Source organism: Canis lupus, chromosome 24 (genome assembly GCF_003254725.2).
Source record: "Canis lupus dingo isolate Sandy chromosome 24, ASM325472v2, whole genome shotgun sequence".
Lineage (NCBI taxonomy): Eukaryota > Metazoa > Chordata > Mammalia > Carnivora > Canidae > Canis > Canis lupus.
Genome location: NC_064266.1, coordinates 8,121,389 through 8,147,547, shown reverse-complemented (window position 1 = coordinate 8,147,547; position 26,159 = coordinate 8,121,389). Strand labels below are relative to the sequence as shown.

General features: G+C 35.3%; 1 protein-coding gene and 1 long non-coding RNA gene across 7 annotated transcripts in view; one reads left to right on the top strand and one right to left on the bottom strand.

Moving 5' to 3' along the window:
* Positions 1-26,159, top strand: part of MACROD2 (mono-ADP ribosylhydrolase 2) — a 1,929,479-nt gene that overhangs the window by 661,053 nt on the left and 1,242,267 nt on the right. The window lies entirely within an intron of this gene.
* Positions 1-26,159, bottom strand: part of LOC112673572 (uncharacterized) — a 140,858-nt gene that overhangs the window by 81,961 nt on the left and 32,738 nt on the right. For all 3 annotated transcript variants that reach the window (XR_007405542.1, XR_007405543.1, XR_003144903.3), the window contains one exon: positions 20,382-20,540. This is a non-coding gene — a long non-coding RNA (uncharacterized LOC112673572). The remainder of the gene's footprint in view (positions 1-20,381; positions 20,541-26,159) is intronic.

Genomic DNA, 26,159 nt, shown 5'->3' with positions numbered 1-26,159 from the left:
TCGGTGTCAGGAACCAGAAACAAAGACCAAAGACATACATTTATTATTATTATTATAGCCATCAGTCTCACAACTTAGTTATATTTATGCAAAAATATGCTTAAGTATATGTGCTAAAATACATATCCTCATATCTAAATGAAAACTAATTTCTTTCCTAGAAGGATCTGGTTTTACCACAGAACTTTGAATCTGGAAGTTGGGGTTAATTTATTCTTACATTAAAAGAACATTAGGGGTATTCTTTGAGAGATGATATTTAACCATGACTTTTTTGTGTGTGATATATACTCACACTATAGTTTAAGGAAAAGTTGTCTTTAGCATCTTATATTCATGTAAAAGTCCTAGGTGCTATTTTTAAGTAAGGTGCCATATAGTATTAAATTACAAAATATTATATACTTTTAGTATATAATTTTATAGAAATATTTCAGAAATTTAAGTAATAGAGCTTTCAGATCTTAAATATCTAGCATAAGGCAAAACAAAAGTTCCATTTGTGAAGCTGAATATCACTCAATTATTCAGTTATTCTTGGATGTAGATGGGTAAACTTGTTCTTTTACAGTTAGGCCATATGGTGTTCATTTATTTTTCTGTGATAGATGTGCCAGATATCCAAAACCTTTGCTTATTAGTACCTTAGGGGAAAGAGGATCTGTGACATGTGTACTTATTTTATGCCATTCTATCCACGTTGTACAAAATACATTTAAATAGGGCAACTAAATTGCTTACAGTAGTAAAATATGTTTCCCTCAGTGAATGTTGGTACTTTTTGATGCATGCTGATTTAGGTTCTGACACAGTCATAATCTACATACCAAACATATGCACTTAGCTTTCAAAACAAACTGTCACTGCTGGAGCTTTGGGAGTGAGCTAGTTTGCCAAAACAGTCTCTCCTTCTTCCTCTCCAGAGAAAGGGCTTATCACTGATGGCCTAGGGGCCCTTGTCTTTTAAACTTCAGAGTGAACTTTCCAAGTAATAAAAATGCATCCTGTAGCATGGCAAAAATTTGAGACTCTGACTCATCTTTCTTACTTGTCTTCGATGAGAGACTGTGGTCATGAGGCTTACAGTTTATTTTTTTTTAAGATTTATTTATTTATTCATGAGAGACAGACAGAGAGAGAGAGAGAGAGAGAAAGAGGCAGAGACATAGGCAGAGGGAGAATCAGGCTTTCGCAGGAACTGGATGCAGGACTCAATCCCAGATCCCGGGATCACAACCTGAGCCGAAGGCAGCTGCCCAACCACTGAGCCACCTAGGCGTCCCAAGGCTTACCGTCTAAAAGATAAACAATAAATCTACTGAAACATTGATATTTAAAACTACAAAGTAGAAGTAGAAAGCAATGTCATTAATATTACCATTGCAATAGATGGATAAAACAAAAGTATATTAAAAAATGATTTCTGTAGTCACGAAGCACTCAGGTTTCTCTTCTTTTGCATTTCTGTATGTCTTTGGTATCTACATATATTTTGTAGACACTTTCTACCTATAACTTTCTGATATTTCAAATGTAGAGATTACATGGTTATTCACCCTTTTTTTTAAACTTTCATTCTATTTTGAGTCTAAATTGAAGCTTTTTAAGGTCTTGTATGTTCTTCCTGTCACTCTTGAATATCTATACTTCTAAAATATGATGTTGGATTCTTGATAACTGTGTCCTTCAAGTTTGCTTCATAAGGTGATGCCACTTGACTGAAAAATCCTCTTGGTAATCCAGTAATTAAATCCTTCTAGCCGAGGCCCAAGAAACATCTCTTGTGCTGAGTGCACTATACAGTAAATTACATTATAATGAGGTTTTAACTTATTTGTTAGATGATAGAATGGGACTTTTACTGTTGCAAATCATTAGAATTTGATGCTATTTGATGCACCAAGCAAGAATTGGTGCTGTGGACAAGAGCTAGTACAATCATGTCTTCTTATAATAATCGTATCAATGTATTCAAGGTAGTTTCCCTAAATGGAGAAATACCCTTGTGAAGAAAATATAAGGCAGTTTCATGAAGCAGGCTGTTGATCAATTTCTGTATGTCACTGAGTTCTGTGTGTCAGGCCCTATTGTAGATACCTATTGTAAAAGTACCTCATTTTTATCTTCAAAGCAACCTTGTGTGATAGATTCCGTTATCATCCCCATTTTATACATGAGGAAAATCAGGCACAGAGAGGTTAAATAACTTTCCTAAGATCTCACAGTTGGTAAGAGAGGAGTGAGAGGATTCTTTTTTTTTTTTTTTAAGATTTTGTTTATTTATTCATGAGAGAGAGAGAGAGAGAGAGAAAGAAAGAAAGAGAGAGGCAGAGAAGTAGACAAAGGGAGAAGCAGGCTCCATGCAGGGAGCCCAATATGGGAATCAATCCTAGGACTCCAGGATCACGCCCTGGGCCACAGGGAGGTGCTAAATCTCTGAGCCACCCAGGGATCTCCTGAAGTGAGGATTCAGACTCAGACAGTCCCACTCCATAGCTTTGCACTCATAAACAAGATTTGATCTCTTCCTTAGGTATGGATATTTGCTTATCTATGAGTTAATTTTATTGATCTTATTTCTCTTTGATTTCCTTCCCTGTTTTATGAAAATTGATGATATATATAGAAAGCTTTATTTGTTTACAAAATGTTTAAGAGGACACCTGGGTGGCTCAGCGGTTGAGTGTCTGCCTTTGGCTCAGGGTGTGATCCCAGAGCTCCGGGATCGAGTCCCACATCGGGTTCTCTGCATGGAGACTGCTTCTCCCTCTGCCTGTGTCTCTGCCTTCTCTCTGTGTCTCTCATGAATAAATAAATAAAATCTTTAAAAAAAATGTTTAAGATCAGAAGTTTAAGCTCAGAAAAATACTGAGAAAAATAACAAGTGTCCATGCATCAACTACCAATATTTTTTAAAAATCTATTATTTTGGCCTCTTTATTTCCACTCATTGTTTAAAAAAGAAAAGAAAGACATTTTTGACAAAATTCTTCTCCTCAATCCCATTCTTTCCTTTTCTCTTTCCCATTCCTTGGCCAGAGAAAATCACAGCTGGATATAAAAATTTCTAGACTATATTTTTTATATTTCTACCACAGATACAAAAATATCCATAAACCTTATACACTATGGTTTTATGTGTTTAAATGTACATATAAGGCGTCATGTTGTACAGACTATATGTTTCTCTACCTTTTTATCCAATATTTTGAAACCATAGTGCTTTATCCAGCTATATTTTATTATATTATAGCTGTATTTAATTTATTAATTATTAATTTATTTAATTTATTAAATAATTAATTTAATTTAATAATATATATTATAGCTGTATTTAATTCCATCTTATAGGTATGCCATATTTTATGTGCTGATTTTCTTACCAAAGTTGAAACGGTGCTTTCCAACATTTTCCTATTATAGACAATGCTGAACACCTTTTGACTCATACTTGTGCCTCCTCAAGTGGATTGCTGGCGGGAGGGCTATACAGCTTACTCTAGCAGTGAGCATAGGACGATTTGAGAATTAAAGGAAATAATCAGCAAGTGCATTACTATCAGATTAATGATAATGGTTAATAATGACGATTAATAATAAATTCCACTGCTAACAGATAATCTGTGCCCATGCTTTATGAAGCCCCAACAAATAAATGTTAGGTTTATGTGAGGTTTAATAAAGAGAACTGTGAGCTAAGAGGCAAGAGACCTGGATTTTCAACCCAGCTGTGCTCTAACCTAGTTTTATGCCATAAAACAATACATTAATGGACTCTGAGTCTGATTTTTCTTAGCCAAAGATGGGAAATTTTTAGTAGTAGATTTTTTTTTTCTTACTATTTTTTTAGCACTAGACTCTCTGAGTTCAGGCTTGGCCAGGTTTTCTTTAATGTTAACACACCTGCTCATCATTGAACTAAATGATCCATAGGCCCAACTAAGTCTGTTATACCTCTAGGATTCCCCTGAATGGAGGACCCATTCCTAATTCCAGAGTTCCAGGCATTTGGTCCTTTTGGTCTCTCAGCTTATTGTTCCCTTTCCTGTTGTATAAATATTCCAGTTCTCTTGGAGAGAGACAAGAATGCCTGGAAGGGACAATCCTGAACCATGTGTGAACCCCAGATTCCTCAAGGACATCAGGGTCCAGTTATCCTCAGTATTATCTGGCTTGATTACTGCAGTGTTGATTGTCTCTTTACTCCTCCTGCCTGACTTTTCCACCCTGGACCATTGTAACCTGAGCTTATGACAGGATCTTCTTAACAGGGGAAACTCAAACAAAGATACTGATCCATTCAAATCTTGTCTCTTCTACCCCTAGCCCAATTCTATAGGTTTCAAAGGTTCTTCCTGACCTCCTGGAGCTCAGGCTCATAAAGCTGCTCTGGACCCTCATGGCATTTGTCATTTGAACCTATTAGTGCAAGACAGCATGTGATTACTCATATTCTTACCTTTGTGTTCCTCCTCCTTCTAATCCTAAATGAACTGCCAAAAGTCAGGAACCCTTGTCTTATGTTGCCTTTTTTTTTTTTTTTTAAAATGTTCCTCAGTGCTTAGAGTGGAACTAGCACAGAATATACACATGTAGCAAGTGTTCGTTGAATGAATAAAGTAGTCTTACTAGGTCCATACCCCACCACCCCCAGGCCAGATTTTTGTGGATGTCAGGCATCTTGCTTCTTTGCCTTTTAATTAACTTTCCATTAGGCTTACAGTTGTTGGTGACCTCCTAAGAGCCTGTCAGTCAGTCAGAAGGTTACAGACTGGGCTATGCAGTTTGTTATAGGATTAATATAAAGAAATGCTTTCTCTGGTCACGCTTTCAGAATATTTCAGGCAAATTGGCAGAAATAAGTAGGAATACAAATGTGTGGGGAAGTAGCAATTTGAATTTTCAATTTTTATCTAATATTTTTAATTCCAAATTTACCCATATCATTGTTTTATTGTCAAAAATTGTATGAATTTAAAAATAAACTCATATACTAATGATTCCAAATGTTTTGCTTCAAATATTTTTACCATATTTTCCCCTTGTGAGATGAAGTCTACATTAATTTTCTTTGTTTCTTCTGTCTCTCTGTCTCTCTCTTTGGAATCAGACTGATTGAAATACAAATTTTAAAATTCTCTATTTTTTTGGTTAAATATCTCATATGATTAAAAACTGGTAGATGCACTCGAGTGAAACTGACAGCTTATAGTTTTGTTCAGTAAATGACTAATTCTCTAAACTTAAAAGCTGTGGCTCCACTTTTAACTTTCTTTGTGAAATGAAGATGAATACTTGTGGCCTCTCACTTCCAAAACTTTCAGCAACTGAGGGCTTTATTACTTATTTCATGAGTTTTAAGGCCTGGAAACTTTTTTCCCCCTCAACAGTATAGCATTCTATTTGTCATTTGTTTGAACCTGTTTAGTGAGTATTGATTTTGTAAAATATATTCCCAAAAGCTTATTACTCAGATTCAGTTCTTTTCAAGCTGTGTACAATCTGGTTGGGCAGAAGAGGTCTCCCCGTTTGCTCTGCTTTATTCTTCCTAAATTGACTTTATCATTGTCCCTCCAGTTGTCTCCAGAGTTCATCACAGATGATCTCCTTTTGTTGGCAGAAAGCAAGCAGTGCAGAGACTGCGGGGCACAATTGCTGAACGGTTCCTCTTTCAATTCAGGTTTCATTCTAATTTTAACTTATTTTGTGCTGCTGTAGAAAAGCTGTTTGCCTGAAATGAGGAGAATAAATACATGATATCCTACATGGGGAGTTTGCAAAGTTGGATGCAGAAGTCTAGGAGCTAAAATTTATATCTAAGTCACGGATTCTTTCTTTCTTTCCCTCTTCCCTTTTTATTCTGCTTTTTCCCAAGGTGATGGGATTGACAGGGTTGGCAAGTGAAAGAAGAGGATGCAAGATTTTATACATTTGTTTATTCCTCTCTTTTCAAAACATGTGACAGTGTAGAATTTAGCATAATCCCAATCAGCCTCTAAAAGACGGAGGTGGCAGCCACATGGAATCAGCTTCCTGATCTTTGTAGAGTCCAGAAGGTTTCATGGAATAGCAATGAGAGTAAAAGCTTACCCCTTGCCCAGGAGACTCATAGGGACAAGCTCCAGTAATTTTGTTGAGGTTCCCTGCATTAGAACCAAGGTATACTGGTTCTAAATATGAAACAATTTGAATAGAATTCTGTATGTTTTATATGTATACATTTTATCTTGTATTTCTATGTATACATCTCCACAGGGGAACCTCAGTTTTTGTTCTGAAAGTATAAAGGCTGGGACTGTGTTTTCAATATCTCTCTTCTTGCCTCCCTGGAGCTGTCTTGATTTTTAGTGTTAGTGTAACTTTCAGTGCTGAGCCCCTTCTAGGATGATACTCTGCACAGGCACAAAGGTCAAAGTGAATTCCCTACCTACTTCTACCAGTATTGCATTCAGACTCAGCAGGCACATTTTTTACTTTTGAATGAAAACTTATAACCAAACCACACATATGTAAATATGATAGGGAAGAGGGTCATCTCAGCTATTTGTTCAAACAAATCATGAGCCCACACAAGAGAAAGATTAACTTCTCTATCATTAGCAGTTCACACATATAACAAATATTCAGTTATGTATTATCTTAGATTCTACATTAAAACAATGTTAATAATATTTGAGTTAATAAAAATGTTCACATGTCTAACAATTAGAAATTTCTAGTTATATGAAGGCAACATAGCCTAGTGGTAAAGAACTCTCTAGACCTGGAAACCTTGGTTTGAGCTTTGCTTTTCATCTAACCAGCTATATGTGCTTAGGAAATTATTGAACTCTGGACTTCAGTTTCCTCATCTGTAAAATACATTAGGATTATTCTGAGAATTAAATGGGATGACATGTATGACATTTACCACAGTAGCTGAAACTCACTAAGCGTATCAGTATTAGCTAGGGATAGCATTTAAATCACTTTCCTGTTTATTATGACGTTCAATTTTCCTGTCAGCCTTGTAATGTAATATATACTACAGGTAGAAAATGGTTTCTGTAAAGGGCCAGATAGTAAATATATTTGGCTTTGTGGACTATTGCAGCTAACTCAGCTCTGCCCCACTGGTGTGAAAGAAGCCAAAGGCAATATAAATGAAAGGATGTATCTGTGTTCCAGTAAAACTTTATTTACAAAAACAGGTGGCAGGTAGATTTGTCCCAGGGACTGTAGTCTGCTGATTCTTGACAACTCCCTATTTGCTGTTATCTGAGTTTTATAAATAAGAACAAAGAGGCAAATTGTTAAGCCCATTGAGCCCATGAACCCATTGCTGATTAGCAGTATATGTCAAAGTAATATGTATTGTTATTTTTCAGTTCAGGGCTTTCCTGCAGAATAGTTTATGATGGCCATTTCTTGTCTAGTGATCACCTGCATTACCTGAGAAATAGACTTGTTTGCATTATTGGTTAGAACATGGGGTTCCTATGAACTTTCTGTTTTTACTTTGTTTTGTGGCCAAGTCTTCAATTTTAAACATCAAGGCAACCTTTTTTGCTAGCATGCAAATCCATCATAAGAAGAAATGGGCAAAAGCAGATGCCTATATCAGTCCTAATCAAGGGCACGTAGAGCCTCAGATCAGTTTTTAAGATTTGTCTCTAGTTGTAATAACACTTAAAATGTATTTTTTCATTCAAAAATGTATTTCTGGTTCTGTATCTTTAAAAGAAAGGGCTTATTTGGGGGATATGGATCAAAATGCTGAAAAAATAACCTGTAAGATACTTTCATGGAACAAGTTCTAACTTTAGAGTTTTTGGTTTTTATTTTTTGGTTCTAAAGAAATCCCTAGAGAGGAGCATGAAGTCTGTGGCTTGCACAGTCTTTTACACATGGTTCTAGGATACACATTCATACCATGTATGTAGAATTCATACATACTGTCTCACACAGGCATTTGATCCCTTTTTGTTTCTCTGTGTCATACATACACACACTTATACATGAAGTAAAGAGGGTATTTGGGTATCTAAAAAAAATATATTCTCTAAGCTCTCAGAGTCTACTCTTTAGAGATTGCCTCAGGCTATTATTCTGATTCAATCTATATATATTTAGATTTAAATTGAATAGACTTGGTATCAAATTTCTCAACCTACCACAAATTAGAAGCAATAAATAGGGAAAGAGGTATTGTTAGTAAAGGGTGACTGCCTGCAGAGAGAGGTGACAGCTGATGTTTGGATCCCAAAGGAAGTAACCAGAAAACCGAAAAACCATACTATGATAACTATTGAATCCATTATTAATATATAATATACATTACACACTGATTACTTAACAGAAATAAGTATAGTATCTTTTAGGATTACGTTGCTCTAAAGTTGTTCTAATAATTAGACGTTTTGACTTTTAGCATGTTAAATCCAGTTTTCTGGTAAATTCACTCAAGTCTAACACCTCTTTTTCTGAAGTTGGATAAATGTGCAATTTTCACATATTCATAAATATGTTATAGTCTAGAATTCACCTTTTAAATAAGAATATTAATTTTGGGATACCTGGGTGGCTCAGGGGTTGAGCTCCTGCCTTTGGCTCAGGGCATTATCCTGGGGTTCCGGGATTGAGTCCCACATCAGGCTCCCTGCATGGAGCCTGCTCCTCTCTTTGCCTATGTCTCTGCCTCTTTCTCTTTGTGTCTCTCATGAATAAATAAATAAAATCTTTTTAAAAAGAATATTAATATCATGTTTTTAAACACATTTCCTAATTGATCAGCTATATTTATGTTCATTTATATATTTCTTCATGCCAGATAGAATTAGAAATAGCTCTTTACTCAGCTGAGTGATATTGTGTCTATTAGTTTAGGATAAATCTAGGGACAGCAGCAATGAGAAGAAAATTTACAACTTAATGAGGCAAACTACCTTGAATACTCTGAGAATGAGGAAGTAAAGAAGACCTCGAATGGACCAAAGCAGAGGCTTCAGCTATATTTACTTGATAAAACTGGATACTGCAATCCATAGGAAAACAGCATGTGTTAGGGCTGGAAATGAAGTCCTACCTATCTGAACATGTATTCCTATTTTATCTACTCAGTCTTGGACTGGTGACAGTCAATAAATATTCAATAAGCTCCTTTAACTGAACATTTAAAACATGAAGTTTAATGCCTTAGTATTTAAAAAATCAAGTTCAGTAAATATTTGGTTTGCAATTTCATCTTGTATGATGGGGAAAAAAGATAAGCACAGGGCTCATTGCCATATATGTAGAATTCCTAAAATAGTTATTGCTTCAATAAATATTCATAGAAGTGTAGTTCAAGTTTCAGATTTTTACATGTTATTGACTGAAACTCCCTTGAGGGAAAATTTAAAATTTAAGGTATGTTTTAACATGATTCAAAATACAGAGTTCACTTGGCATACTGGGTTTGACCTTTGTTTCTACCTTTTTGGGACACTCCCTACTCATTGTCATTTTGTGTTCTGTTGCTTTGTCCATACAATACAGTTTTATACTATTTATATAGTTATATTTATATAGTTTTATATTATTTAGTTTCATTTTTACTACCTTTACTTACACATTCATTAATTCTTATTGCCAGTAGTTTAAAAAACTTTCTAAACAAGCAAATGTCATTGAGCTCAGTAAGCATTTTTCAAAATTGATAATCCACTTTCTGCCTCCATATCTAGGCATACAATTATTTCTAAAAGTAGAGTCCCCATAGGCTCTTCTTCTAAGGGCTCACATTCTCATTGTTGATCAGCTTCTGCCATCTGTCCATAATTGCATTTCCCAATGGAGAGACTTTCCTACTAAGCATATTGGAGTTAAAATAGAGAGAGCGTACGATCATTTTTATCTTTTCCTAAATTATACCCAAGTTTAGTACCAGGTTATGAATTCAAGCAAAGACTTGTTTGTACTCTAAGTATTGAGAAAATTGCTCAGATTTTTCTGGAGTGGCTCACAAGTTTTCTTCCTGGATGTTTGTTCAAAATAGACAACCATCTTTGATTTATTGGAGTCTCTTGCTAAAGCATAATTACAACTTCTAGACAATCCTTTTGATGTTAATTTCAGCTTTTTTTTAATTGAAAGAAAAGAAGAATGAATCATGTTTTCATCTTCATTCTATAGTTCTTGAGGAATAATTTTATGTTGTTGAAGAAGTTAGAAACACCCAAGTTAATTATTATATAGGTTTTTGCAAAAGCAAAATATATGAATTATTAGTCATGTTGAAGAAACTCATTTTTCTTGAAACATTGAAAGATGTTATCAATTCTAAAGATTAGGTACATTGCCAAAGACTTAACAAATATAATTAGCCGCCCTGTTACAAATGGGGTCCATATCCATCATGAGGTTTCTTCATTTCCCTTTCAGAACTGACCTAGTGCTTGTCTACGTGGTCAGTGAACTAAAAAAAAGGTCCATAGGTCTAGCCCTGCTCTTGGGCAAGTATCCCTTTCTGGTAACTCTTCAACTCCTCCCTTCCCCCCACATATTTCCACTTGATTTACTGAAACAGTTGCATTGTTCTTTTGCCCAAATCCCAAGCATTCCCAGAGAGCTGTTTTCACTTTCTGTAGAGCACTTACAGTTTATCTCTGTAAGAGAATAGTTTTGAGTTTGGCACTTAGTCTATTTATTTTTCATTCTAATAGGAATCACTTTGGAGCTAGCTAAGCCACCTTTAGTCAGCTAGTTAAGTGGTGCCCAGACCTCTTCCATCTGTATGAAACACTCACTTTTTCATGTCAGAAGTTTAATGAAATTAGAGAAGAGAATTCTTCAAAACAGTAATCATCAAAGACTTTAATAGATTCAGGGAAATTTCACATATATCTTTACAAGGTTAGACCTATTTTGCTAAAATTTTGAGTTTTATCTTTTTAATATGCCCCCAGGCCAGAATCACATAAATTGGTCAAATGTCTATATCTTTGGGTTGGAAATACACATTGATTTCATTCCTACACTTACACATAGAAAAAAAAATATTTTTAGTGGAAATTAGGTGGCTGAATGCCAGTGATACATAAAAATTAGTATGCATTATTTAAAATAAATTAATAAATTTATTGGTAAGCAGCCACATAGCAATGCTTGCCTATTTTCACATGACATTAAATATTGCATATCTACAGTGATAGATACTGACAAATGGAACCGGTCAGCATTCTTTCTTTCTGTTTCTCACACCTGATACATGTTGAATACCTTGCATATTACATTTCTTAAGTGAATAGTCTTTGTTGGGTCATTTAGAGAAACCAATATCAAATGGGGCCAATCTTGATTTGACTATTTTACCACACTTCAGTACATGAAAGTTACAAATAAACACTACACGATGGCTTCAGACTTTGCACTGATTCAAAAAGATTTTAATGAGAAAGGCCAACCTTTCTTGTTTCTTGGGCATTCAGAAACTTTTTGTGAGTTTGAGTTGTCACTGTCTCCTAATCTCTCAACTTTTTTTTCTCTTGCTTTCTAATCTTACTCAATTCGACTGTGGGGAAGGGAATACAATAGAGGGATTAATGGCTCAGTACAGAGATGTTTGGTTACTGGACAATAGAAAAGGGAATTTTGTAGAAGTTCTTACCCTTCCTGTTTACATTCAATAATGTAACCATATATTGAAAAGATTACCAACAGTGGTTGTACTTTTCCAATTGTGATTTCCAAAGTCTTATTGTTAGGTATTCATCAAATAAAGAGAGAAGAAAAGAAAGAGAGAAAAGGAAAAAAAAAATGATAAATTTGAGAAGCCAGTGCAGTTACAAAATGTGCCTAGAGGAAGGACTAAAAGAAGTGTGTTTGTGCATGTTTGTCTGAGCTTGTACATGAAATACATTTATGTACATAGAGTCAAGCTGATGAAGAGAGTTAAGGAGAAAGTATTAACTTTTTTGAGGTAATGACCTCACAGCTTTCTAAGTACTCACTGAGACTTAAATCTTTATATATAGTATGCTGCATAGATAGGCTATCCCCATCTTTCAAATGAAGACATAGAGTCTTAAAGAGGTGAGGAACTAGTTAAAGATCTCTTAGAACATAAGTGGATGAATCAGGATTTGAATCCATATTATTTGTCACCCCAAAACCTCTTTTTTGTTTATTGGTGAAACCACAGTTATTGAAGTCACATTTGATATTACTCTGGAAATTTTGTCACATGTTATTCCATGAATTTTGCAAATCTGATCGGAGTATATGTAGACTTCCAAAACTCCTTCCTACTCACATAGGTAAAGGTAAAGCGTACCTCAGAGCAAATCTTAAGCCATATTTATGTACTGAAAACCTACGAATGTACAAAACATTGTGCAGGTACTAAAAATGGCATGAAAGAAAGAAATACATGACATGTTCCCTGCCACCAGTACCTGATTAACTAGATGAAGAAATAAAGCATATACACATATAAAAAGCTAAAGACAATACTCTTATCAATTAATAATTTGGTATAGTAGAACAAGTCATGATTAATTGCCAAAAAACATGAAATGCATGTGGAAGAAGTTAAGTGATCTGTTATGGATTGCAGTCATCTGGGAATTCTTTTTTTTTTTTTTTTTTTCATCTGGGAATTCTTAATAGAAAACAAGGAAGGTATTTAATCTGGATGGGAAAGGATGGGCAGAATTTAGGAAGTAAGGACAAAGGTGGGAGGTTAATTCAGGCTAGAGCACAAGTGTAAAGAGAGGCAGCACAGTAAGAGACAAAGATTATTATCCCTAGTGGGTCCAAGGACACAAACAAAAATGAGATCAATAAATCACTTTGGATAGAGAAGAACTTGGACAAATAGACTGGAGAAACGTGAGCTAAAAAGTCATGTTGTCAGCCCTTGAGTGCCAGCATTGACTGAACCTATTGCTCTGAAGGTGAGGCAAATGGACAGAAATAGAAAAATGATATGATCAGAGTTGTCCATTAAGAAAAGTATTTAGACAGTGGAGGGCAGAGAATGGATGTCTACAAGGGGAGGCAGCATGTGTAGCTCTGCTGCAGTGGGGCAGACCATGAGCTCACCTCACCATGTATACTTCTCACCACTGCTGCTCAGCCGGCTGTATGCAAGGAGCCCCCAATTCATCTGCCCATCTAGTCACCTCACAGTGGTCAGAGTGATCGTTGGAACATATCAGTTGCTTGTCACTCCCAACAAAAACTCTCAATATGGCCTATAAAGTTATTCTTATTTTCATTTCTGTGTCCTATTCTTAAACATGGCCTACAAGGTGTGGCTTTCCACCCTCTCTCTGGTCTTATCTTCCACTTTATTCACATGTTTTCTCTAAGCATGTCCAATTAAAAAAAAGAAAGTATCCTCATCTTTGTGTTCATCATGCTCCCTCCCATTGTAGATCCTTTGCACATGGTATCCCCTCTTCCTGAAATGCTCTTCTTTCCCCTCACTGTCTTATAAATTTTAACTTATCTTTCAGATCAGCCCAGTCTTCTTTCAAGACCTCCTTGACTAGGGTCAAATCTTTTCATCAAAGGATCTCATAGCCCTATGTCTCTCTCTCTCTCCTTTGTGCTTTTATTATATATACAGTTTCTACTTTTATCCAATTACTTGATTAATATTGGTTTTCCCCAGGGACCACAATTTGGTTTTGCTTTTTGTTGAAGTTCAGAATCTAGCATATGCCTAGTCTATAGTAGAGTCTTACTAAATATATAGTGTGTGTCGGGGGATGGAGGAGGACTATAATTAAAATCTAGGATGTGAAAATTTCTGCATTTGAAGTCTTCAGTTATTGGAAATGTTATCTTTACATACCTTTGACATTGATTTTTTTAAAAAATAGTCAGTGGTAGAAGTATATATATTATATATATAGTCGGCAATAGAATTATATAATCAAATTGTAGACTGATCTTGTTAATAATAGGGCTAAGATTGTACTTTTTGCTCTGCCTCACATCCTTCCAACCTAGGTGTCAGGAAACATCCTGTAGGGATGTAAAGCTGCACCGAAATGCAGAGAACTTCTGGAGAAAAAAATACTGCCCTGTTTCAAATTGTCCCATCTGCTCAGACAGGGTCAAGCTTTCTGAGCCCTAGGAAAACCAAAACAAGACAGGATTTCTAGTTTTTACAGATTTTAAAGTAAGGCTTAAGGTCTGTGAGACAAAAGGGAACTGTTTTTGTTGTAGTTTTTAAGTTAAACATAAACTGAGGGTGAGAAAACACAGAAATCACAAAACTTGGAATTCACTTAAAGACTATCCAGCTGCAACTGCATTATTCAGGATCCTTTTGCTGCTAAAATAAAAAAATGATACTTAACCAATCAGGATGAAATGCCAATTTGAGAGAAAGGTAATGTGAAACTTTCATAAGTCATCTAAACACCAAGAAATCTGTTACATTCTGACTTCCAACCTGCTCTGTTGCTATGAAAACTTATTCTCGTAACTCAGCTCTCTGAACACTACATATTCATGCAATTAAAATTATTTCTGAGAGATGGACTCTGCAATGATATGAGGGAGTTTTCCTTCAGTCTACTTAGAATTTTTCCAAAGAAAAACAGCCACATAATAAGAGTCATGCTCTTTTGGAATGATTCTGCTTTACAGTATCGAAATTTCTTCTCATGATCTAAACATTAGAAGGTATTTTTTATGTGAGGTGGCAGTTGTCTTGGGACATGTCTCTATGGTGTTTGCTAAATTAAAGTTCATCTTTTCAGGCCCATCCTTTATTTTTTTTTTTTTCAATAGTTTGCTGGCAAAATCAAAAGACCTTGCTTCGTTACCCTTGCAAGGTGGAGCAGAACTGGTAGGATGATCACAGGAGAGTGAGCAGGCTCTAACATTTCTTGAAAAGACAATTTCCATTTCATTGGCAAAGGGACCGCATCCTGTGTTGCAGCCAATTCTTAATTCTTTCTGCCATTGGTTCAGAGGGTCAGGCTTTTGTGGGGAGGGATTATTTGTTTCTTTAAAATCCACCACAGTTCTTTTCCCTCCCACCTTTTCTTTCTTTTGTGGCCTGGAACAATACAATGTTAGTGATTTTTCAGTTCCTGACTTGCAGAAAATCCATCTATAATTGGAAAAATGTAGTTAAATTTAATACTGCAACTCGAGGCGAGATAGAAGTGAAGGTGGCTTAACATGTGAAGTGGGTAAAAAAAAATGTGTAATTGAAACAGTATGATGTTGATGAGGCAGTGTGTGAGGCTGTCAGGAAGCATTATAATATGCTGATGAGCGGGACCAGCTTCCTAGCTCTGCTTTATGCACATGCTCCATTATATTCGGTGGGGAAAAGGAACCTGGCATATTAATTGGCTTTGTTTTTAGAGATGTAGATTTTAGAGATGCAGAAATTTTCATATCTGGTTTCTGTAAAGAAATTTGCAATATGTCCTAAAACCAGTTTTAATCTTGAATGTCAACAGACAACCTTCAGAAATAAAAACCCTTCATTTATTTTTAAAAATTAAAACAAAAAGATATTTTGAGTATTATTATAAGCACTGACTAGAAATTCTTGCATGTGAAATCTCTAATTTTCTGTGCTGAATCAAAATAATTAATTTTATAAAAGTACTGTAAACAAATTAAAGTACTGTAAAATGTGAAATACAGAAAAGAAATTATACTACGTTTTTGTTCTGTTTTGTTTTGGAATTTTACAGTTCTTTGCATAAAAAGATATGCAAACTGATATGTTTGTTTCTTGTACAATCATCAGCAAGTTATTCAGGATATGTCTATCTTTTTGTCTGTCCCTTTTCTTGAGGGCTGCTTTGTGTGTGTGGGTTTAGGGGCGGATAGAGGTGAAACTGTAGGAGGGTGGTAAGAATAAATATTAATGAACCTTAAATATTTCTTTCTTTTAAAAAACTGAATAAAAGTATTCATTTAAAAATCTTATAAAATGCTATACTTTATTTTCATTTTTTTAATCTCTCAGTTATTAGCAGATTGCTATATCAAATACCTTTCATGTGGGTTTTTTTGTTTTGTTTTGTTTTGTTTTGTTTTCTGTTTAACATTTCCAAATATACTTAAGGGATAAGTATTCATTAACTGAGGAGTGCCTAACCTTTTGCAGAAAGAGGATTAAATTTTCATTTTCCTCAAGATTTAAGATGACCAGCAAGAGGATAAGGAAGTAGGGCTTTGGGGAGGGGGAAAAGATTGAAGACAGGTAGGAGAACTAACCCTGGAGTCACTGGGATATTAGAAGGTGATTTTCAGTTACTTGCCTGAGTTCCTAGAAAGCCAGGGGCCCAAGAGTTGGAAAGGTGCCTTCATGGCTTTTGACCTCTGGAAATAACTGTGGACTTAGCTGAAGCTAGTTGGAGTCAGAGGAAAAGTGGAGTGATGGACACAGCAGGAAGGAGTAATTATTCTCCCTAAACACATAGTCCAAGATAGTACCTTTAAAACACACACACACACACACACACACACACACACACACACACACACCACAGAAGCATGCACATATATACACACATATATGTGAATTTATACATATGTGTATATATTAATAAGGTGAAATTACACGGGGACACAGTATTAGAAAAAAATGCTGTCGTATTTGTGGTTCAGATATCAGTGTTGTAAGACTGAGGCAGAAAGAGAAGCTGGTCAGTGAGTAGATGTCTTTTAGCCTCCCTCTCATCTGGTAGTGCAGAACCCCCAACGCTCTTATACAGTTTGTTCCCATAAATCCATCAAGCCTTTGAGGCTGATGGAAGGTGCTTCAGATCCTATAATTTATGGTGTCTGGGTTCTTGTTCAACACAAATCATGGTTTCCTGGATGAGAAACCCTGTTTAGGAATTTAAATTATCAGAGAATCAGAGCAGCCTGAAACAGTCATCGTTGATACTAGAGTTTCTAAGAAATAATTATGAGAAACAAAATTGTTTGGAAACTTTTCCAGAAAATGATAGAATGAGTAATATAATGCTGGTAGGGACACAGTCTCACCACAGAAAAAGAAAGTTCAACTCTAACTAGGCTTCTTTTATCTAGATTTAGTTATTCTTTTTGTCTTTGTTTTCCTTAAATAAAATATATAAAGAGGAAATGATTGCCTCTTGTCTAGAATGCTTATACATTTTACACTTTAAAAAAGTATATAATGGGGCACCTGGAAGCCTGGTTAAGCAGCTGCCTTTGGCTCAGGTCATGATCCTGGAGTCCTGAGGTGGAGGTCTGCATTGGGCTCCCTGCTTCCCAAGCAAAAGAAAAATAAGCTTTTCTGTCCACTTGAAAATCTCATTTCAGAGCCCTCTTTCACCTCCTCTCAGTTCTTCCCAAAGTCTTGATAGAGTTTGAGAATCCCTCAATTCTCACTTACTGAATTTATTCATATAATCCATTTTTACTATATTTCTCCCAAGACTGAGGTGCAAAGGGAATGAGAATGGGAATTTTGGAATTATAGATGATCTGATTTTATAGATCATTTCAGATTTTATCTGAATTTATAGATGATCTGATTCTAATTTTTAAAAAATAAAAAAAGTCTTCTAATTTTTGAGATATTCACTCTCAGTTATTTAAGAATATTGACAAAAAATAAGTGATTTAATTAAATTATCCTAAGATACATACTTCTTAAAAAAAGAAAAGAAAGAAAGAAAAAGGACTGTTGTTATGTATCCTGAATCCCTAGAAATGATGTGTGTTCAAGAGAAAGAAAAAGAAGGTCTGAATTTCAGGTGGATATCAGTTGAAAATAATACTTTGCATTCCTTCTTATTTGAGGCCTGTGACTGGTGATGGAAGAAGCACTTTAAAGACCGTGACTGTGCCCTCAACATATACACAATCCACAGTCATGTCCCATGCAAGCCTTGGACCTTCAGTGGGTAGAGAAAGCATAATAGGAAAAGAAATATAAAACTGATGGATAGTAGATGGTACGGATGAAAGGATATGTGGGCAGCTGTGTCCTTCTCATGTCGATAATTTCACCTTTTATCTTCCTGGAGATAGACTCCTATATCAGCTGATTTACAGAAAACTTTTAAAAAAGATAATTGTATATGCTTTAAAATGGAGGATGTTATGCTAAAACATCCTCCTTTTGTTGGTATTTTTTTTTCTTTTATATAGTGATGAATACACAATGAGTCTAGTAATTTGATACTTGTAAGTCTTAGGCTTCAGTAAAAACCACAAACTATATATTATGACTATAAACCTAATTGATCTTTATACTAAGTTGCAGTACTTCTAATTGATTCAGTTAATATATCAGATGTAGTTATGCTTTAAGTAAATTTCTTTTTGTTAAAGAAAGTAAGTAAATTATACATATATATATATATATATATGTTCTTTGTAAGCCCTTGGCACAGATGATTTGGGAAAGGGCTCCCATCAACCAGGGCATTGAACATTCATCATGAGTAATTTGCTGTTTTGGTTGATACAGTTGTCATATCATAGTCATTTCCTCCTTTAGTTAGTGTTTTAGCCTAAAGGCAGAAGATTTATATTTTTTTAGACTGATTCATTTCCCAGCTGCCAAGCAACTTCTTTTAACCACATTTACAAATTGCTGGATGCATCTGCATACACACATAATGAATTGATAAATATTAGATGAAAGATATGTTGAAATAAATTAAAAGTTAAAACACGTGGAGTATATTTACATTTAGATCAATCTAGAAGGTGTGTTTAAAATAGGAGTATATCTTTCAGTTCTATAACGAGCGCCTATTGGAGCAAGCACAATTAATCTTGGCCTAAAAATGAGGAATAATTATTTAGTGTCTCTTTGTTTGATGGCCTAGATTACTGCAAAAGCCTGTGAGTGATTCCACAAAATGTATACTTAATGGAGCTTCCTGAATTGCCTTACTTTAGTAGGTTGCTTCCATATTCAAAACATTTTCATGGCTTTTCATGTCCTTAAATAGAAGTTGAAATTTCTAAGCTTGACGTTCAAAACTCTCGTAAATTTGGACCAAAGTTATCTTCTTAACCCCATGATCATCTTAGATGATTTCAACCAAGGTGGCCTTTTCTTCTTACCTCCATTAATTGCCCTAACCTTGCAATATCCTTCTCTCTAATCTCTGCCCACCCTCCCCGCCCCCAAAGGGTCACTGGGATAGAGAGAATGTAAACTTAGGTCTGTGACACACCAGAATTCTAAACTGGCCTCTTTCTCCTACTAAGTAGGTAGCTTTGGGCAAATGAATTCTCTCTTCTAGGGCTTAGTTCCTAACTCTGGACAGGTATATTAGTTAGCTATTGGTACAATAATGTAACCAACAACCACAAAAACTCAGTGGCATAAAATTAAATGTTTTTTCTCATGCATCTGTGGATTGGCTGGTCTCACCTCTAGGTGCTGAGTTCAGTTTAGTATTTCTCCACAGGTCTCCCATACTTTGGAGGATCAGTGGCATACAAGGATTGTATTTCACATAGGGATGGTAAAAACTATGCAAGTACAATTTAAGTCTTTGCACCAATTTGTCCTATGGATGTCACATCACTGGGTAGCGAAATAAAATCCACCCCTAATGGAAGGAATTGTATAGGGGAAAAGATAAGGATAAAAGGATGATGGTGGATAATTGGAAACAATAATGGAGTCTATGACAGTAGTATTATTGGGGGATTAATTTGAATCATCTAGATTAGGTTTCAAGTATAGCATGTGGCACAAAGGCAGTCAACACATTTGACTTTTTCTCTCTACTTCCCCCACCCACACCTGTTCAAACCCTTCTTTGTCCTTTAGTCTCAAAATAGATGTCATCTCTTTTATGAAGTTTCCCTTGCTTTCACCTCTAATTAAAATTAACTGCTTTTTCCTCAGTACTTAATGCATTGTCTATAATAATTCACTTAAGGCCTTTATCTCTTCCCCTATATTAAGTTTAATCATCATAAGTGGGTTGTAAAACTTGTAAATAGTGTTTTATTACTGGAACTTCCTGTGCTTTTCACACAGTAGGCATTTAGTGAATATTTGTTGGACATAAATTTTCAATCAGTTTTTTATTTTCTCTTTTATTGAAATATATATATAGTGCAGCTGATATAGCCCTGCATCTTCTCCTCAATCTTAAATTTTCTTATCAGCTCAAGTAGAACCCAGTTTCTATTTAAGAAGCCATATTGGTTCCCAAACCTAGTGAAACATCAAAATCAATAAAATTATTTCAAAAATCCCCAAAATTATAATAACAAGCTTGTGAGTAAACTGGAAATGAAGTTGTATATTATATGCATATAATCTTTAATCTAAGCTCTCATATTTACTTAGAACAAAGGTGATAATTTCTTGACAAATATGAGAGTTGACCATGCAGAAATTACACAAAGAAAACATTATGCCTGCTCACCTCCTTTTTCATTCTTCCTGGTATTCTTGTCAGACTGTAGAGCTCCTGATCCTCACACATCTGAGTCAAGCCAGTTTGCTGATCCCATGTCTTTTCTGTCCCTCTGACTTGCACTTTCTGCATAAAATGCTAGTCTGACTGCATATCTGACTTTATCATCTGCAGAGTAAAGATGATATTTTATATCAGATCAAATGATATTAGTAAGAACCTGAGATATAGGAAATGATTTGTCAGCTTATATTAGTCTGACTTTGGTCTCTGTCAGTGACCATGAGAGACATTTGGTGGGACCACTACCTTATATGACCACTTTGGAGGTTCAAATCATAGCCCAAACATCTCCCTTTTAATTATCAGCATTTCATACTTTTTTGAGTGGCTTAAACTCAAAATTTTTGCCATTCCTATTGCCACAGATATCCATAGCAAGGCAGGATAAGGAAAATGACACAAAGAACATGTACTTGTGTGCTACCTTCTTTGTGGGGTGACTGTGATAAGAAGGAAAGACTGCTGAACTGAGAATCAGAGGTTCTGGGTTGTAATGTCTGCCCTGGCACTCATTACCTGGGTCTCAGTTATTTCTTCAGGAGAGTGAGTTACATACATTAAGTTTTTTTTCTCATGTATGTGTGTGTGTATTAATTCCAGTATAGTTAATATACAATGTTATATTAGCTTCAGATGTACAATATAGTGATTTAACAATTCTATACATTGCTAATAATGAAGCAGCAAAAAGGGAAATTAAGAAAACAATCTTATTTACAACTGTACCAAAAATAATAAAATACCTAAGAATAAACTTAACCAAGGAAGTAAAAGAACTGTACTCTGAAAAGTATAAAATGTTGATAAAAGAAATTGAAGATAACATGAACAAATGGAAAGACATTCCATGCTCATGGATTGGAAGAACAAATATTGTTAAAATGTCTATACTACCCAAAGCAATCTACAGATTTAATGCAATCTCTGTCAAAATATCAATAGCATTTTTCAAGAACTAGAAAGAACAATCCTAAAACTTGTATGCAACCACAAAGATTGTGATATATATTCATAGTATAAATATATATGTGTGTGTATGTATATATATGTGTGTTTGTATATATATATATATAAATACGTGTGTGTATATATATACACATATATTTTTGATTATGGTATTTTGCAGCTCCATTCATTGAAAATTAAAGGGCTAAAAAGAGAGTAGAAGAGATAAAACATTATATAATTATATAATGTTTATATAATATAATGAATATATAACATATATTATATAATATAATATATATATATTATATAATGTGGTTTTGTGCCATTGCCAGTCACTATTTTGGAATTTAGCATGAAAGCCCATATTCCTTTTGTTATTATTATTATAAAAATTGTAAAAAAATATGTTTACCTCCTCCTAAAGACGATATTTCTGTATTCCTTGAATTTCTTACATTGTTTCTTAGAAAGCTTGGATGGAATTTGTTATCCAGGATGCCAGAGTCTCATTATAAAACATATCAAAATAATTTTAGAAGACTTTGTTTTAAATGTCTATTGTCCACTGGTTAATTTTAGCTGTATTTCCTTATATAAATTTTTATGAGTATTTCTATTTTGATGCTATTCAGCTTTTCACACTATATATATATATATATAGTGTGAAATATATATATATTATATATATATATTCATATCCCTTGGTGTGTAGGCCATTATGACTCTGATTCCAAATTATATAATATGTGTTAAATGCAATTTCATTCTCATAAAGGAAATATTACTGACTGTTCTTCTAATGGTTTCCATGCAAAATGAATTATGCTGTATTGTAATCTGGATTCTTTTAGTTTTCCTGTGAGAAATGGTCTGAAATTATATTCTGTTGTTTAAACTGTTGGATATCTCTTACTAGACTTGTGTAGAGGATGAGAACTGAGATAGCTTTCCTTTCCTTTCTTCTTAGTATACTGACATAGCAAAAAGATTAAGATTTATTTCTTTAGAGCTATAGATGTTTTACAGGTCTCAAAATAATTAAACATGCTAAGTCTTTTAAAAACAGGCACTCTAAAACAAAAACAAAAACAAAAACAAAAACAAAACAGGCACTCTGTAAAAATGGATGTGCTAAATTCTTGGACTAAGATTTTTTGTTTTTGTTTTTTTCAAATTAATATCCCCTTCCCACCCAGATATAGAGGAAATTCAGTATAATTGTTAAAAGCACGAGCTCTGGGTCAGACTGATTTGATTTATGTAACACTTTCTGCCTCTATTGGCCTGAGCAAGTCATATAAATACCTGAAAGCTCAATTTCACTACCTTCAAAATGGGGCTTATGATAGTTCCTGCCATTTATTTCATTCAACAAAATTTATTATAGCCCTGGCATGTGTCAGTTTATGTGCTAGATGCTAGGGATGCCCCATAAGACAAAATTCCTATTATTGACATCTACTCAGAGGAAGATTGAACTATATAAAATAAATAAGCATTAAAAAACAGTGGTAACCACTCTGATAAAATAGTGACTGGGTACTATATTAGGTTAGATAATTTTTAAAATTCTTTATAGAGAGGATATATTTAAGCTGAAACTTGAATGAGAAAGAGGTAACCATACAAAGATCTCAGAGAAGAACATTCAAGGAAAAGGAAACAGATATCGTAAAAGCCCTAGGACAAGAATGAATTTGCTATGTTCAAGAAACAGAAAAAAAGCCTGTGAGACATGAGCATATGATCTAAGGTGAAAGCTATACAGAGTTCAGAGAAGGAAAAGATCAGAAATTGTGGAGCCTTCTAAGCCAGGACAAAGGAGTCTAGGTTTTATGCATAAGCATTATTGGGAGCCATTGAAAGGTGTAGTGAAGGGAACACCATAGCTTACTTAATATTTTTAAAAATGTTTTTTTGAGATAGCTTGTGGACAATGGCACAAAGGAAGGAAGACTTGTGGGAGACCACTGCAATAGCTCAGAGGAGAAATATAGTTAGATGAGTTGGTAGTTCTAGATGTGGAGACAAATGGGTAGTTTACAGTATGTTTCAAAGGTGAAATCTACACAACCTGCTAATGGATTAGATATGGGGAGAGATCCTGGGTGGCTCAGAGGTTTAGCGCCTGCCTTTGGGCCAGGGCATGATCCTGGAGTCCTGGGATGGAGTCCCACATCAGGGTCCCTGCATGGAGCTTGCTTCTCCCTCTGCCCCTCTCTCTCTCTTTCTCTCTCTCTCTCTCCTTCTCTGTGTGTCTCATAAATAAATAAATAAAATCTTTTTTTTTTTTTAAAGGATTGGATATGAGGAGTGAAAGGATGGGAAGAATCAAGAACAAATCAGACATTTTTTTTTTTTAAGATTTTATTTATTTGACAGAAAGAGAGGGAGAGAGAGAAGGCACAAGTAGGGAGAGTAACAGAGGGAGAAGGAGAAACAAGGAGCCTGATACAGAGCTCAGTCCCAGGGCCCTGGGATCATGCCCTGAGCTGAAGGCAGATACTTAACCGACTGAGTCACTCAGGCATCCCAAATCCTGGGTTCTTAACTTGAGCAACTGATGGGTGGTGACACCATTTCCTGAATTGGGCAGGATGGAGGAGAAGCTGTTTGGGACAGGATATCAGGAATTCTGCTTTGGCCTTGTTAACATTTAGGTGAGAATGTTAAACAGCACCTGAAGATACGAATTTGGTGTCTAGGGGACCAGTCAGGGCTGAAAACAGAAATTTTAGTCATTGACACATAAACACCGGGGGGTGAGTGAGACCATCTATGCAGAGAATGGAAATGGAAGAGAGAAGGCCTCCCAGATGAGTCCTATACTCTACCAACATTTAGGGGTCAGCCAGAAGAAGGGTCAGCAGAGGATACCGAAAAGGCACATGCAGTGAAGTAGGAGGAAAACCAGAACATAAAGCCCTGAGGATGCTTGTATGTAGTAACTTCACTATAAATGTTAGTATCTTATCTGAGTTTCTTCAGAATACTGAGACAGGTAGATTGAGAAGTGATCCCAGGAAGTGCTGGTAAGGACATGGAAACTGAGACAGAGCAGGGGAGAAAGCCAATGAGAAATGATTTAGCAAGCAGGTCATCATAGGAGAAACTGGAACTCAGTCCTGTCGCTGACCGCCGGGAAACAGCATGGTGTACTTCTCAGAGTTGCCTCTCCCAAGGGATGAGGGGTATTTATCCTCCACCCACATTTGTCTGTAGCTGAGATGGGCTTTCTGGGATATTAACTCATGGCACTTTTGGTCTGCCCCCAAGATAAAGCCCTCAGGAGGTCTGCAGATACTCCCAGTAGGATACCACAGCATGTACCAGAGCAAATGCTAAGCAGATCTGGGTTGAGGACCAACAGAGTTAGTATGGTTAGCTGTTACTGTTATGTTCCTCACTTGATTGTCTCTAGTCATTTTACCTTTGTTCTTTGAAATATAATAAGAACAAAAGATATTCTAATTGATAACATTAAATTATTAAGAGAAAATTAAAAATCCTTCATTATGGGTCATACCTAAAGATATCACAAACTAGTTGAAGCATATTCATAAATGGGTATGTAATTCTCCTTATATTATTGGCTTAAAGTGGCATTGAATTTTAAGGCATGTTCTTCAGTGCTGAAAATACCATTAAATGGGACACCATTAAATATGAAGATAAGCATGTATGACTTCAGTGTTTGATATTTTTTGGAATGTCAGAATAAGAATCATATGATACAGTACCTTGAAATTCAATGTTTTTCTCCCAGAGAACTCAAAGGTTACACTTGATGCTTTTCAACACACCTTGTACACATGAAATCACTTGATCCTAACTGCTGGGAAGGTAGTGAGCGAAGTGAGGAGTGTCACGGGTAAAACTGAATTGCTTTTAAGCTTCTTATCTGAGCAAGTGACAATATTGAGACCAAGACTCAAGTTTGTTGGCATTTGATCTGGTTTCCTTTTTTCTCTGCCATAGCAGAAATGGTAAAATGCTTACTTAAGCTCACTATGTGCCAGACACTGCCAAAGGCACTCTGTAAAATGTGCTAACTTAAGGTAGCATTATCATCCCCATCCTACCCACTGAGTCATAGAGATTAAGTAACTGTGCAGTTCACATCTCAGATGCAAAGCAGGGATTCAAAGCCAGGCATTTTGTTTCCAGAGTCCATTCTCCTTGAATCACTATGTTACAGGGCTTATGTAGCAGGGGTGGGTTCAGATCTTATCACTGAATTGCTTAGATAAATCACTCATATGATTTGTTTGGTACTTCTTCCATAAAGTCACTTTGCTAATCATTTTGCTAGAGATTTAGAATGAGAAACCTCACCGCCAACAGGCTTATTCTTAATTTAAAAAATTGGGGTATATTTTCCTTAAATCTCTTTTGTATGGTTTCAAGTAACTAGTTTTTCCTGTATTCTAATATACAATCTGTTAACAATGTGATTTTCCCTTTTGTGAATTCTTATATCTTATTGTTAGGTTTAGAAATACTCCTACCAATAAACTTCCACTAAAAATCTGGCTAAGAAAGGTCTGCCAGCCAGCTTATTTACCCTTCCAAGAGGAAGTTGTGTTGATCCAGTTCTTCTCTGAGAAACGTTTCCTTTACATATTTGCCTTAGAAAGATGCTATTACTGTATCATTCCCCAAATATGATTTACCTACTTCCTCTTTAGTTTCTTTTGTTATTACTTGCTCACTGTACCAAATGACTAATCACAATTTTTAGAACAATTTCAAATATGTTATGTCACTTGGCCACAG